Source organism: Argopecten irradians, chromosome 3, assembly GCF_041381155.1.
Source record: "Argopecten irradians isolate NY chromosome 3, Ai_NY, whole genome shotgun sequence".
Lineage (NCBI taxonomy): Eukaryota > Metazoa > Mollusca > Bivalvia > Pectinida > Pectinidae > Argopecten > Argopecten irradians.
The window spans coordinates 13927384-13941531 of NC_091136.1; the positions used below are offsets into that span (position 1 = coordinate 13927384).

Consider the following 14148-nt stretch of genomic DNA (forward strand, 5'->3'; position numbering starts at 1 on the left):
TTATGAAATATGGAGTAGTTTGAGAGAGGAGATGCTATCTGTGTTAATCCAATCACTCTCTGTCCCCGATGTGTCACAACTTGTGTTAATTACACACGATGGTGACAACAGAAACGCTGATATTTCTCTAATCATAAATAGATAAGAATATAGAATATTAACAGTCTTGAATTTATTGGCCGTAAAATACACTTTTGTATTTGATAGCTTAAAACTCTCTATCTTCAAATATAAAAAAATAAAAATTCAAAAACATTTTTATAAAATTTTGAACTACTGAGAGAAAGTCACAATGAAGTGTATTTGATTTGAGGACTCTTTTGAATGGAAACAGAGCAAGCTATCCATTAGTGCCAACCCTACAGACAGAACCAAGTAAGCTTATTCCGTAACACAATCTCCATTACAGTATGGGGTAAGATTTTGTAAAAAGAAAATGAAAGTAAACGATCCCCCGCTAAAGAACAGCTAAGGCATTCTCATTACTATGGGGATAGTTTAGAGGCGCTGAAGCAGACTTTTTTGAACTCGTACTAAATTGCTTTGTAAACTTCAATTCTTAAAATGCGTAAGTTCTAATCAACATGTATGAAGTATGGTTATCTTGATACTATAAATAGATTCAATTTAATTATTGAGTTTAAACTCAACAGAAGCATTAATCATCTTGAACAGTTTCATACACTTCCAAAAATAAGTCAATTTATGCTTTATTCTAGCAGTTTTACAATTTCATAATATCAAATAATTTGCATTTATCATCTGTCACTCAAGTCCGAAAGATGACACAACATGATTTGACCCCAATACACACACAGGATTTAACTATGATTAGTGAAAACAAAGAAATTCTAATTGTATTCTGATTTTAATTACTGCTGATTTTAATTACAGCTGAACCCTTTCAAACCTAATTAAGAGTTTAACTCGATTTTGGAGGGTATATGCTTCGATAGATCTATACACAATTTAATTTTTGATGGGGTGACCTCCCTTTATAATGGAATAATTGAAAACATTTCTTTTTGGAAAAATTGATATAAAATACATGTAAGTCCCTTTAAAACATAAAATTGGTATAAAGAAAATTATGTTTTAATTTTAAAATAATCAATGGAAGGCCAAGTTAGGATTATAAGCCTGTACTGAGTCGATTCGCGACAGGGGAGATAATTCGGTGATATGGCGTAATAGGTAACGATCATAGTTATGATGGGGGTAATTTGTTTCAATGCCACAAAGACGAAAATTTCGCAAAAAATACGGGTTGGATTTGATTGAGCTTTTTTTAAGATTCATTATTGAATAAGAATATCTCCATTAAATTTTCAATGAACACTTTTATATCACATTGTTTTCACTAAACTGACATTGTCTAGGGTTTGAATTTAGACACAGGCCATAAGTGATACAATTTTATAAAGTAAATGAAGTAATTAATATATAGCTTGTTTTACATGTAATCTATTATTTCTGTTAGGAAAAGCGAAAATTTAAGAAACAGAATTTTTTGTGAACTGTTGAGGTGACTATGGTTACTTGTTAAAATTTTGTAAAATGGTATTATCCTAAATTAAGCATAACAATTTACCTGATATTTTATCGTACTTCTCACACATTATTTTAATAAATAAGATATAATTTCAATATAATGTGAAAAATTATCTGTAGAAAGCATTATTCCTCAGTATTATGAATGGTAACTTATAAGTTACAACTGCCCATATTGGTATAGTCTGAACACTGTCACTCCATTTTCAAAATAAAAACGCTACAAATGAAATAGTACGTGTCATGGATGTAATCTGGTGCTACCATCTCCTAAACCTGGGGAACAAAACTATGTCTGAAGCATCCCCCTCCGTCTTATCGATGTGGAGATCTCACTCCAATCTAGTCTACATGCTCCAAAGTCAGGCCGCTTACGTTTATAAACATAAAACATCTACTTACCAGAAAAACGGCTTCCCAGTATACGTCCCTTACAACACTGATAATCTTGTTCACTACAACGCTGGTAATCCACACGCAAAAGAAACTTTTTCAGGTCGCTGTTGTTTGATTGCCAAGTTTACACTGGTTTTACACTTAAAACAATGGCAATTAACTTGTTTAAGTGATAACAAACTTTTTAAAACAGTCCACCGATTGCACTTTTTTGTTGATGAATCACTTTGGGTCAGAATCTTTGTTCTTTGTAACTTTGAAAGATATTTTTGTTTACTCCTTTTCTCTGGAAATTCAAATCAAAGACAAAAAGTAAACTACCTTGAATCCCTATAAATCAAAGTGAAAGGTTCCAACTTGAAAGCAGGCAGAGTCCAATAATGGTAGAGAGGGGAGACTAATCCATGAAGAGTAATCCCACACTTTGTAAGATTTCACACCGCCTCAGTGTTGGTGTAGTAGTAGTAATTCCAAAAGACTTCCTCACTCTTGTAATTAGTGCTGGTGTCTGAAACAAAATGGACACACATTCATTAAGTCAGAAGAGTCAATATTTACATGCTCAGTGCTGCTGATGCTGTAGAGGTACCAGACTGGTGTGTGTGTGTACCTAGGCTCTGAGTAATACTGGCAGCAAGAGCCTAGCAACACCCCTCATCCCAAACTCTGGGGCATTCTGGTACAGACGGACTGGTCACCAAAACACCCCTCATCCCAAACTTTGGGGCATACTGGTACAGATGGACTGGTCACCAAAACACCCCTCATCCCAAACTTTGGGGCATACTGGTACAGATGGACTTGTCACCAAAACACCCCTCATCCCAAACTTTGGGGCATACTGGTACACACAGACTGGTCACCAAAACACCCCTCATCCCAAACTCTGGGGCATACTGGTACACATAGACTGGTCACCAAAACACCCTTCATCCCAAACTTTGGGACATACTGGTACACAGACTTGTCACCAAAACACCCCTCATCCCAAACTCTGGGGCATACTAGTACACACAGACTGGTCACCAAAACACCCCTCATCCCAAACTCTGGGGCATACTGGTACACACAGACTGGTCACCAAAACACCCCTCATCCCAAACTCTGGGGCATACTGGTACAAACGACTGGTCACCAAAACACCCCTCATCCCAAACTTTGGGGCATACTGGTACACACAGACTGGTCACCAAAACACCTCTCATCCCAAACTCTGGGACATACTGGTACACATAGACTGGTCACCAAAACACCCCTCATCCCAAACTCTGGGGCATACTGGTACACACAGACTGGTCACCAAAACACCCTTCATCCCAAACTTTGGGACATACTGGTACACAGACTTGTCACCAAAACACCCCTCATCCCAAACTCTGGGGCATACTAGTACACACAGACTGGTCACCAAAACACCCCTCATCCCAAACTCTGGGGCATACTGGTACACACAGACTTGTCACCAAAACACCCCACATCCCAAACTCTGGGGCATACTGGTACAAACGACTGGTCACCAAAACACCCCTCATCCCAAACTCTGGGGCATACTTGTACAGACAGACTGGTCACCAAAACACAACCTTATCCAAAAAAAACAACAACATTTATTTATTCAGGAATCATTCATTCATTCATTCATTCATGTTTTCATTCATTTATTCATTTATTTATTCATTCATTCATTCATTTATCAATAATCTCTTTATCCTTTTTTTTCCATCAAACTATAGTTTTATCATAATACTGATTTCTAAACTATAGTCACAAACTTACTTGATAATTAAGAGGAATACTAAAGATAACAGAAAAAGGCCAATTCTGCCCCCAAAAAATCTGCTGACACATGCAAGAGCTTTGGCATCAGAACAGGACAAGGAATTAATCGCAGCCAAAATGACCTTACAATCAGGTGCATAAAAACACATCAAAAACATGGAGATGTCGTGCTGATGGCTAACTTGGAGAGTACAATGTGGTGTTTGAATTATTAATCTCTCATACAATTCATCAAGGTATTAGAGGATCGCAGACGCATGCTTATAACCATCGTCAGAGCAATAAAATTATCCTAAAACACTACCGCCATTATTTATCGTCTAATTAGACTGGAGGGCCTCACTTTTGTACTGGCCATTCCCGTTATTATCGATACATAAATACCAGTAAAGAAATGTTTAGTAATTATATATATAAGAATACTTAATACAGTTCTCAAGAGGTCTCTGATTGAGCAATGAAGCATTAATTGCTGAATGCATCGGAAGTTTTTGAGAGCATAGCAAAAGAATGCTGAAATGTAAATTTCATACAAATTTTTCCCAAGCAATATTTGTTATCAAATTAATTGTTTTAATAGCGCAACTAAAACCCTTTTGCGATTTCTCCAAGGGATTAGTCTGCTACCGTATCATGATCAGTTTGTCTAAATCAAGTTCACTGAAGTTAAATCAATCTATGATATCAAACTGTTTCAAGGGGACGTTCTTCATGGACGGTATAGTTCGAGGACTTTAATAAATAAGATTATTCTCCAGTAAATGAGTTAATTAATCCATTAATGATTAGCACTGAAAGTTTACATTTCCCTGCTTCGTTATATATACCTTAAGCTGAATGTCTCAGAGTACCAATACACCCAGTCTTATAAGAGGAATGCTGCCTCTTTGCCTCTAAATTTCAGGAATAAATTGTTTTATAACTGCTGAGTACAAACTTCAATAGTGCCATTTCCAATCTAGTCATCAATTACCTCAGATCTAATTGTAGTTTAATTTCAGCAAACTTTTTGAATTGGTTTTAGTCATGAAAATTTCCTCTTGAATTGTAAACTACGTAAATCCCTTCTGGGAATGTGACAGAGTAGAACTCTCCTGTTTGTGGAGGTGATAAAGTTGCTAGATGCACCTATAGTCCGCGGCAATGCTGACTTAAGGCCGATAGTTGTGTACTTTTGAAATGCTTACAACATAATGAAATATGTATGTAAGTAGTGTTAGGGATATTGTTTGGAGGCAACATCTCCTCAGGTCTCCTATACGCTCAATTTGATGGAGCATGCACGTAGCCGTATGTTCCTGACTGCGTGCCATGTCGGATAGCCTCACTCTGATGTCTGTGATCGTTGATTTGCTGCTGAATGTGATGAGTTTTATATCTGTTCTCACACCAATCTAATTAATTAACCGTCACAAAACACACACAAAAAACCTAATCCTGACTAGGATTCGAACGGTAAGGTTCGTAGTAAAAAAAATACCAAATCTTCTCATGCAGAGAGTAGATACATCACACCAGATCAGACTGAAGATTGCCTTCTATAATGTGGTACAACTAAGTATGGAGGATTACATTCACTTTTACAGGTTATAATGTACGGGTGGAAATCTGTATAGAAAGGTTATACCTGCTAAACGTTATCATTACAACCAAACTACATCATACAGTTAGAGATCTCTACAGTACAATCAAACTTTATCATACAGGTAGATCTCTACAATACAACCAAACTTTATCATACAGGTAGAAATCTCTACAGTACAACCAAACTACATCATACAGGTAGAGATCTCTACAGTACAACCAAACTTTATCATACAGGTAGAGATCTCTACAGTACAACCAAACTTTATCATACAGGTAGAGATCTCTACAGTACAACCAAACTTTATCATACAGGTAGAGATCTCTACAGTACAACCAAACTACATCATACAGGTACAGATCTCTACAGTACAACCAAACTTTATCATACAGGTAGAAATCTCTACAGTGCAACCAAACTACATCATACATGTACAGATCTCTACAGTACAACCAAACTTTATCATACAGGTAGAGATCTCTACAGTACAACCAAACTTTATCATACAGGTATAGATCTCTACAGTACAACCAAACTTTATCATATAGGTAGAGATCTCTACAGTACAACCAAACTACATCATACAGGTACAGATCTCTACAGTACAAACAAACTACATCATACAGGTATAGAACTCTACAGTACAACCAAACTACATCATACAGGTACAGATCTCTACAGTACAACCAAACTACATCATACAGGTAGAGATCTCTACAGTACAACCAAACTTTATCATACAGGTAGAGATCTCTACAGTACAACCAAACTACATCATACAGGTACAGATCTCTACAGTACAACCAAACTTTATCATACAGGTACAGATCTCTACAGTACAACCAAACTACATCATACAGGTACAGATCTCTACAGTACAACCAAACTTTATCATACAGGTACAGATCTCTACAGTACAACCAAACTTTATCATACAGGTACAGATCTCTACAGTACAACCAAACTACATCATACAGGTACAGATCTCTACAGTACAACCAAACTACATCATACAGGTACAGATCTCTACAGTACAACCAAACTACATCATACAGGTACAGATCTCTACAGTACAACCAAACTACATCATACAGGTACAGATCTCTACAGTACAACCAAACTACATCATACAGGTACAGATCTCTACAGTACAACCAAACTACATCATACAGGTACAGATCTCTACAGTACAACCAAACTACATCATACAGGTACAGATCTCTACAGTACAACCCAAACTACATCATACAGGTACAGATCTCTACAGTACAACCCAAACTACATCATACAGGTACAGATCTCTACAGTACAACCAACATCATCATACAGGCACAGATGTCTACAGTACAACCAAACTATCATCATACAGGTACAGTACAGATCTCTACAGTACAACCAAACTACATCATACAGGTAGAGATCTCTACAGTACAACCAAACTACATCATACAGGTACAGATCTCTACAGTACAACCAAACTTCATCATACAGGTACAGATCTCTACCGTGCAACCAAACTACATCATACAGGTACAGATCTCTACAGTACAACCAAACTTCATATACAGGTACAAATCTCTAGAGTACAACCAAACTACATCATACAGGTACAGATCTCTACAGTACAACCAAACTACATCATACAGGTACAGATCTCTACAGTGCAACCAAACTACATCATACAGGTACAGATCTCTACAGTACAACCAAACTACATCATACAGGTAGAGATCTCTACAGTACAACCAAACTACATCATACAGGTACAGATCTCTACAGTACAACCAAACTACATATACAGGTACAAATCTCTACAGTACAACCAAACTACATCATACAGGTACAGATCTCTACAGTACAACCAAACTACATCATACAGATAGAGATCTCTACAGACAGGTAATACCTGCTAATGTTATTAGTACAACCAAACTGTATCTACTACTACACAAAATTGTAAAACAGAAATGTTGACAACTGGTTTTTTGTGTTGGGGATTTTGTCAGTTTTAATAGCCTTTTTTTAGATCTTTATTACCCTGAACCATCATTGATCCCCGCAGCTGGTAAAAGACAGAACGCAGGAGTAACTCAAACAGAGAGATAAAAAAAATAGAACTGTTAAAGATTACAAATGACATAAAAGTAACACCACTGAAATCTGACCTAGGTATCAAATCTGACAGTCAAATGTTTTATTGGGGAGAGAAACAAAATTGCAAAATGAATACATCGGTATGAATTAAGGTGAATTAGTAAAGATACTGAAAGCCATGAAAAATAGCTCACTTCACTGAGTGCCTTTAAACCATTGTAATCAAACTGCACGTGACTTTGCATTTTTTATTGTATGAAATTGAGGGTTTTAGCGGGTTCCTCTTAGAGGGCCTACTCTGACATACGACAAGGAAGAAAGTGATTTCGTTAACATCTTTTATTTTTGGGTTTCCAGTTCTAGTCAGTCCCTATAAAATATACAAATAGCAGTAATAAATACTTAATCGAAAGCACTCAAAGTGATTACACTCACACTTACTAAACTCATATTTAGATTCGGAGAACTCACATATATTGGAACAATCTCCACAACAAATACAAATATCAAGTTACTAGTAAAACTAAAGGGATGTTTGACATTATTATCAAACACAACAACTTATACACTACATACCACGACCAAATAATACAAACTTATCATACTCGATCAGCAATGATCGATCAAGGAAAATATATATAAAGTTACTGATATATGAAAAATAGATAATTTACTGATTTAGAAAGACTGAATTACATTAGAAGGATTGAATTACATATTCCACTAATTTACATTAGCCTAAACATATTTTGTAAAGTAAAATCATTATTCATTTACCCCATGTATCTATGGCACAAGGGACGTTCATAAAAATCTGTTTTGAAATGACGACAAAGATGATCGTCCTGTCTATATCGAGAATCCCAATTAGAAGTGAAGAAAAGAAATGAAGTAAGGCGGGAAAGGAAAGAAAGTGTTAACCCGCATGTCCAGGTCAAGTGGTCAATGTCCGTAACATGTACATATATACTTAATACATATTATGTCCAGTATGCCTAATCGGGGCCTACTATCTACTATTTTACATACAACAAACATATACGCGATGAAACCGAAAGTAGACTTGGACTTACGGATGAATACAAAGAAATACAAAAACAATGACAAATTCAATTAATATAATAAATTAATAACATATTAAATAACAAATAAACATTATCATTTACCAGGGTGCCACAATTGTGTATGCTGTAATGTTTGCTTCGACATTGAATAGATACACGTGCGTTTTCCTGTATGAGGCGTGGCTATATTACACCTGGCGATTGGTCAATGTAAAGTTCACTGAGAACAATGTCACCAGCTTTCACCAGTAAGTAATTCCTCTTCATAAAAATCATAATGGTCTTTTTTCACTCCTGATTGCTCTAAAATTTTACTAGATTTTGTTACAATTAATAATCTAGATTATGATTAATTTTCGACTATCAACAAGTAATATAATTTACAACTAGACAACAAATCACCATATTTGTTTTAAAGCTATCTGACAACCAAATATTGTAAACGATAATGAATCTGAGATTTTCCACAGATTTAAATTTTATTTACATGATTAAGTGAAATTTGAAAGTATTAGTACCAAAACAGTTTTATAGACCTGATCTGATCGCCAGCCATGATAAGTTGTGCCTTGGGGACGAGACCCTTTAACTCTAACTGTTTTTCTGGAATAAACATGTCACATCGGCAGCCATTCTAAAACTTTATGATTCCATGTAAATCTGACGCTATCTGTGGTCGCTAGAAAATACCTCACTAAACAATGGTTATATAGTGACAGGGCCAGCGCTTCTCTGGAAACATTTTTCATTGAAATTGTAGTCTGCGAGTTGTAAATCACCCTAATCCTACTAAAACTTAGCGTTATTATTTAATATTTTTTGGCTCAACTTGAAATGTAAGTTTTTAACACAATCAAGTTTAAGTTCCGCAGACGAAATCTGAAGTATAGGTCACAGCAAACCCATGTTTATTTTTTTGGTAATGTTATTTTCCTGAATAAAAAGCAGTATGTCAAAATGGAAACTTCAGGCCATTTTTCTTATTTTACATTACACAAAGTTATGCTCTTAAATTCTTTCCAGTTATGTCTTGACGCAGAAAAACTATATCCCAGAATGAGAATTGTTACCGCTGCAGTATACATCAAAATAACAACGTTTAACTATAGGGACGAGAAAAACGACCAAACGTTAACCGCATCCTACAGTCACCAGTTGTTTTGAATATCTTTAATTTATAAAACTTGCCATGTGTCACTCAGCCATCACAAAAAAGGGATTAGCAGTTCTCTATATGTCAATTACAATATCAAACTTGCCTGGTGTACATGCATTTTTCATGAGAACGTATTTTTTCACAAATTTCCTGCTGCCTATAGCCATGTTTATATATCAACCTACAAATAACTCATTTATTTTGGAGTTATGTAAGATACACTTTGTATACTCTTAAGGAAAAAAATGTTCACAAAAGGCAAGGAATGTTTTGGCAAAGCTACAGGTTATATATTAGTAATGAGGTAAATTGCACAATAGTTTGTTTAATCAGTTCTCATATAGATAACTTTTTTGATATGTGTTAGGGTTATCTCCCCTTAGCTTTAAGTTGTCTTCATTGCCTTTCAGTCATTTACCTTACGTTAAGTTGTCTTCATTGCCTTTCACTCATTTTCCTTTGCTTTAAGTTGTCTTCATCGCCTTTCAGTCATTTCCCTTTGCTTTAAGTTGTCTTCATCGCCTTTCAGTCATTTCACTTAGCTTTAAGTTGTCTTCATCGCCTTTCAGTCATTTCACTTAGCTTTAAGTTGTCTTCATCGCCTCTCAGTCATTTCACTTAGCTTTAAGTTGTTTTCATCGCCTTCAGTATTTCTTGCTTTAAGTTGTTTTCATCGCCTTTCAGTCATTTCCCTTAGCTTTAAGTTGTCTTCCATCGCCTTTCAGTCATTTTCCTTTGCTTTAAGTTGTCTTCATCGCCTTTCAGTCATTTTCCTTAGCTTTAAGTTGTCTTCATCGCCTTTCAGTCATTTCACTTTGCTTTAAGTTGTCTTCATCGCCTTTCAGTCATTTCACTTAGCTTTAAGTTGTCTTCATCGCCTCTCTTCAGTCATTTCACTTAGCTTTAAGTTGTTTTCATCGCCTTTCAGTCATTTCACTTTGCTTTAAGTTGTTTCATCACCTTTCAGTCATTTTTCTTTGCTTTAAGTTGTCTTCATTCAGTCATTTCACTTAGCTTTAAGTTGTCTTCATCGCCTTTCAGTCATTTCACTTTGCTTTAAGTTGTTCCATCACCTTTCAGTCTTTTCACTTAGCTTTAAGTTGTCCTCATCGCCTTTCAGTCATTTTTCTTTGCTTTAAGTTGTCTTCATTCAGTCATTTCCCTTAGCTTTAAGTTGTCTTCATCACCTCTCAGTCATTTTTCTTTGCTTTAAGTTGTCTTCATTCAGTCATTTCCCTTTGCTTTAAGTTGTCTTCATCGCCTTTCAGTCATTTCACTTTGCTTAAGTTGTCTTCATCGCCTTTCAGTCATTTTCCTTTGCTTTAAGTTGTCATCACCTTTCAGTCATTTTCCTTTGCTTTAAGTTGTCTTCATCGCCTTTCAGTCATTTTTCTTTGCTTTAAGTTGTCTTCATTCAGTCATTTCACTTAGCTTTAAGTTGTCTTCATCGCCTTTCAGTCTTTTCACTTAGCTTTAAGTTGTCCTCATCGCCTTTCAGTCATTTTTCTTTGCTTTAAGTTGTCTTCATTCAGTCATTTCACTTAGCTTTAAGTTGTCTTCATCGCCTTTCAGTCATTTTCCTTAGCTTTAAGTTGTCTTCATTCAGTCATTTCACTTAGCTTTAAGTTGTCTTCATCGCCTTTCAGTCATTTCACTTAGCTTTAAGTTGTCTTCATCGCCTTTCAGTCATTTTCCTTTGCTTTAAGTTGTCTTCATCGCCTTTCAGTCATTTTCCTTTGCTTTAAGTTGTCTTCATCGCCTTTCAGTCATTTTTCTTTGCTTTAAGTTGTCTTCATTCAGTCATTTACCTTAGCTTTAAGTTGTCTTCATCGCCTTTCAGTCATTTCCCTTATTTTAAGTTGTCTTCATTACCTTTCAGTCATTTCCCTTATTTTAAGTTGCCTTTTTTGCCTTCAGTCATTTTTAATTTCTATGTTTTATATGTATACCAAATCCATAAAATGAGATAATTGCACAATTAAGAAGCATACACTAGCTTCTATGGCCTTCAAAGTTATTTGAAAACCAATTAAAGCCAGTGAAGAAGTTGTAATATAAAATATTACACAGTATACGTACAATCAAATCAAAACGTTTGAAATAGTGATATCTAAGTTCTAAACAGTTATCAAATTATATATTGTTAACCTTTAAATGCACTAAGACAATAATTTGATAATTTATTGAAAAAGGTAAAATAAACATGGTTATTGTGTCACAGTGAAGTTTGGAACTGGATGCTAATGGAGGGTCAGACTATTGACAATGGGATGTCAGCAGGTGTATGGTACCATGGAGATAGGTACTGACAGGTGTATACTGGTCATCTGTCATCATCTCCACCACATGGGGTGGGGGGATAAACAGGATGTACAGGGCCCAGGGATACTGAGTGAACAGGTATAGAGGGCCTGTATTTCCTATATCAGGACTGGCATCCTGTAATGATCTGTATATCAATGTATCTATAACAATAGAGTATCTCCAGTACTATGTTTTGTCACGGACCATGGACCATGCCTTCAGGGGCACCACTATGGCCAGACGATTTGTCTAGAGTGAAATATAACAGACTTCATATATAAAGTCATCCTATCTTTTATAGTCGGATTCTGAGGACAGTAAAATCACCAACATCCTCTGACATTTCTTTTCACTCCCACACTCAAACTCACACCAGTTATAACAGATTTGTGACATTTTGTTTCCTCCCTGGAAGTTTCAACTAAACTTATCAAGGTGGTGTTGTGTGGGCTATATAATTACTAATGATCCTTTTATAGAAGTCGTGAAAATAAACAATTAACATTCAGACAGAGATTAGTATTTCACTGATACGTCATCACTTACAACAGAAAAGGAATTTCAATAAATTACATACTGAATTTATTTACTTTTAATACATATCTGATATTAGACAGTTGAAACCATGTGAATTGGAATGAGAATATGACCACACTCAAATAACAGCGATATCTACCATTTTTCATTAGCCTTTTAAATGGCCTGTTCCTAGGTATAATAACCCCCTCCATGCTCTGTTTGTCGACGCTGTTAATATCACGTTTATCTTGATAATCTGTTTTCTTCTCTCCATTCCCTTTGTAATGACACCTAGTTAACGACAATCTCAGTTTCATTAATTCCGCTGTTTCATACGCGGACTCCTTGACATGCATGCAGATGCATGTGATTGACATGAGGTCCATTTCCCGTTAATGAGAGCGTTTGGTTTTACACAGGAAATGTACGAGATACAAAGCCTTTCCTGCAACGCGATGACAAATCTGTCTCCTAGCTGATCAAATAAACCTCCACTTGACCTTAAGATGACCAAACTGACCAATGGTCATTTAGGAATGGAATTGGTGGGATATAGTAAAAAGCTCACAATGATTGAAATTTCTGTGCCAGGTTTAAACCAAGTGAAATGATTCCATTTCACTTTTTCTCATTACATTCATTGCCTTTTATTATTAATTTGGCTCCTATGTCAGCTCAGAACTAGAGGGCATGACCTCAAGTCTGAAATCCATACAATTACTCGCTTGTGTTTCCATGAAAAGATCTGGGTCACAGAAAAGTTTGAGTAGGAACTAATTTATAAGTAGAACTTACTGGAATATCATTCCATTCACAATTATTTTAATATTTTAATTTGTTTTTATTTGATACATTATCATATAGGCTAACCATAAATATCTCTATCCATAAATTGTTTTGAAATCTCCAACCTTGACAGACTTATGTTCATGACCTTGCAAATGACAAAGGAAAATCAGGGTATTGAATTGTCATCTAATACATTTAACAATTAGTTTGTAGATGGACAATAAAGCTGTGTATTAGTCAGAAATTTGGGGATGCATTTTTTGGAAAAAATTCAAGAGAAGACTCAGGTTGGGAAGGAGTCAGTAGACAACTTAGAGAGGAATTAAGTGAAGATCTGCTGTGAGGTGTCTCACAGATTTCAGCCCAATACACTCACCAACACCATGTGTGTAAAACATAAATCCCCGAGGGGACAAAGTTTTCATTGCATCCCTCTAAGGGGCCCCAGAGACCTAGCTATATCTGTTAAAGCTAATCAGAGAATGCACACAATTTATAAGGGGCCCTAAGGGGAGATCACACTTCCAGCTCCATACATTTCCCTCGGCTACTCTTGGGACCGATAATGGTCAGTTTGTATTTCAATCAGGGAAGTTTCTAGTGATAATTGTAAGGATCTGTCATATTGACCTTTGAACCAACACATTAACCTCTGAACTCAGTTGATTGGTCAAAAGAAGGTTATCTCCAAATTTGCAAGTGATGATTGGATGTATTAGGTTCGGCCATGTTTAATCTCTATGTGTTACATTGTCATGCCTAGTAATTAGCTGAAAGTGACCTTTCTCTTAAAAGTGAAACAATGACCACTGAATTTTATCTCCATGTTTAGAGAGCTCAGAAATAAATTAAGCTATAAAATCAAGTTGCTGATTGAGAAATAGTTTGACACTTTCCTGGAATTACAACAA

General features: G+C 35.8%; 1 protein-coding gene across 4 annotated transcripts in view; it reads right to left on the reverse strand.

Moving 5' to 3' along the window:
• LOC138317611 (kin of IRRE-like protein 1) overlaps positions 1–14148 on the reverse strand; it is a 224807-nt gene that overhangs the window by 91048 nt on the left and 119611 nt on the right. For all 4 annotated transcript variants that reach the window (XM_069259394.1, XM_069259395.1, XM_069259393.1 and 1 more), the window contains one exon: positions 1954–2455. The gene's annotated coding sequence lies outside the window, so the exon portion shown is untranslated. The remainder of the gene's footprint in view (positions 1–1953; positions 2456–14148) is intronic.